This window comes from Otolemur garnettii, unplaced genomic scaffold (assembly GCF_000181295.1).
Source record: "Otolemur garnettii isolate 467f Iridium unplaced genomic scaffold, OtoGar3 scaffold00142, whole genome shotgun sequence".
NCBI classification, from domain to species: domain Eukaryota; kingdom Metazoa; phylum Chordata; class Mammalia; order Primates; family Galagidae; genus Otolemur; species Otolemur garnettii.
In genome coordinates, this window is record NW_003852537.1 from 748249 (window position 1) to 751047 (window position 2799).

The following is a 2799-nucleotide window of genomic DNA, read 5'->3' on the forward strand; positions in this document are numbered from 1 at the left end:
GGCCCGGGCTGGATTTGAACCCACCACCTTAGGTGTATGTGGCTGGCGCCTTAGCCACTTGAGCCACAGGTGCCAAGCCGAATAAGGCATTTTCTAAGGTGGGAGTAGGGGCATCTGGTCTCCAGTGCAGAGAGCTATTGAAGGCAAAGGGGAAAGAGGAAAACATGTCTCCAGAAGATTTGGGGGTGGGGCTAGAGCACAAAGGGACACCTTCTTGAAAGTGGAGGGAGCAGAAGAGGCTGCCAGGGTGATTGGGGTGCTCAGAGAGGGCTGATGGCAGAGACCGCTGCTGCCCCGCGCTGGTGCAAAGGGACTCCCAAAAGCGCAAAAGTCCAAGGAGTAGGAGGGAGCCAGCAGGACCAGAGGAGCACCGCGAGCTGAGCTGATTCCCCCGCGAGGCCTTCTGTCACTCAAGGCCGGTCTCTGAGGCTCTAAGCTCCTATTTGTGTCTAGGAAATTCCCGGTAATATTCACTCCCCAGCCTGAGAATTTAACACTTGGAAACCCTGGTCTTTCCAGACCAACTTGTTTGCTGTCTTTAAATTATTATTTATGACATCTCTGATTCCTGAAGGTTAAATCACTTAGCCTCTCAGTACCTTTTTCTTGTTTGCAAAAGGGACAATAATAGTACCTACCTCATAAAGAACAAACACGTTAAAGTATGTAAAGTGCTTGGAACAGGAACTGTCCTGAACCGGCTTTGCTGGGCTTCTGTTCCCACCACTGTTGCTGTCCAAGGTGCTGGAGGCCCTGAGCGTAAGAGAGCCGGGCCTCATCGGGTCTCATCCTGAGGGAGCTGTCGGCTGGTAGAAGAGTCATTAAGTAGATAATCACACGTATGGTGAATGTGTAGTGACATGAATTTGCAACTCTAAGCCCAAGTATTTGTTTATTTTGTTTATATCAACTTTGAACCAATTCTGAGGACCTCTGCAACTGGGCAGACAGGAAGGATTCTCCTCATCTGAGGCCCATATGAAGGAGCCTACCTTGACAACTAGGAATCCTTCCTTGTGTTCTGTCCATACTGGTCACCCCAAGGTGGCCATTGTGCACAACTGTGTAGTCCCAGGCTCCACTGGATAGACAGGCAGCTCTATCTGAGTCCAGCAGTCCTGGGCTCATCCTGCACCTGCTTCATGAAGCTCTGTCACCTCCATAGAGCACTGGGGCCCTGACACTCTCAGGGAGGGCTATGTTTAGGTATCATCTCAAATTGTAGTAATATTCCCCCACACACACACACACAAAACAAATTCCATCCTCCTAGGACATAATGCCTTAGTCCATTCTTTCAGTTGGCAGATGCTTACTGAGTATCAGTTATGTGCATGGCCCCATTCCAGGCACTGGGAATAGGGCAATGAACAAAGGCCTGGATCTGGTAAAGCTTCTATGTGACAGGAGGAAAGGATGATAAACAATAAACGTAACAATAAGTAAATTATAGAAGATGTTAGAAAGAGATACATGATATGCTAAATTTAAAATTATAGAGGAGGAAAAATTAGGTGTGAGTGTGGAGAGGCAGGTTGCAATGTTAAATAGGGGGGTCAGGGTAGATCTTATTAAGAAAGTGCCATGTGGCTCAGTGCCTGTGACTCAAGTGGCTAAGGCGCCAGCCACATATACCTAAGGTGGTGGGTTCGAATCCAGCCTGGGCCCGCCAAACAACACTGAGGCCTGCAACCAAAAAATAGCCAGGTGTTGTGGCGGGCGCCTGTGGTCCCAGCTACTTGGGAGGCTGAGGCAGGAGACTCACTTCAGCCCAGGAGTTGGAGATTGCTGTGAGCTTTGATGCCACGGCACTCTACCCAGGGGGACAGCTTGAGGCTCTGTCTCAAAAAAAAGAAAAAGAAAGTGCCATGTATAGCTGGGCACTGTGGTGGGTGACTGTGGTCCCAGCTACTTGGGAGCCTGAGGCAAGAGACTCATTTAAGCCCATGACCTTGAGGTTGCTGTGATGCCACTGCACTCTACTGAGGGTGACATGGTGAGACTCTGTCTCACAGAAAAAGAAAAGTGTCATGTGGCCAGCAACCTAGCCTGCCTGACTGCAATCCTAGCACTTTGGGGGGCTCAGGTGGGAGGATTACTTGAGACCAGGAGTTCAAGACCATCCTGAGCAAGAATAAGACCCTGTCACTATAAAAAATAAAATTAGCCAGGAATGGGTAGCACATGCCCATAGTCTCAGCTTCAATGGAGGCTGAGGTGGGACGATCACATAAGTCTAGGAGGCTGAGGTTGCAGTAAGCCATGATGATTCTTTTGCACTCTGGTCAAGATAACAGAGTGAGATCCTGTCCCAGAAACGAAGGTGGCATTTGAGGAATGAGATGAAAGCAAGGAGATAAGAGAGTTGGTCAGGGAGATACTCAAGGAAAGGACATTACAAGCAGAGAGGATGCAAAAGTATGCCTGATGCATCTGAGGAACAGAAAAGAAACCAGATGCTTAGGATGAAGTGAAAAATGGAAGAACAGTAGATGAAAACACCAGCGAGGTTAAGGAAGGACATGGTATGACCAGGAAGGACATGGTATGACCAGGAAGGGCTCTGTAAGAATGGTAGGGTTTGCTCTAAAACAGGGGGGAGCCATTGCAGGGTTTTGAACAGAAGAAGCACATGATATAAATTTACATTTTATTTTATTTTATATTATTTTATTTTTTGAGACAAAGCCTCAAGCTGTCCCCCTGGGTAGAGTGCCGTGGCATAGCTCACAGCAACCTCCAACTCCTGGGCTCAAGCGAGTCTCCTGCCTCTGCCTCCCAAGTATCTGGGACCACAGG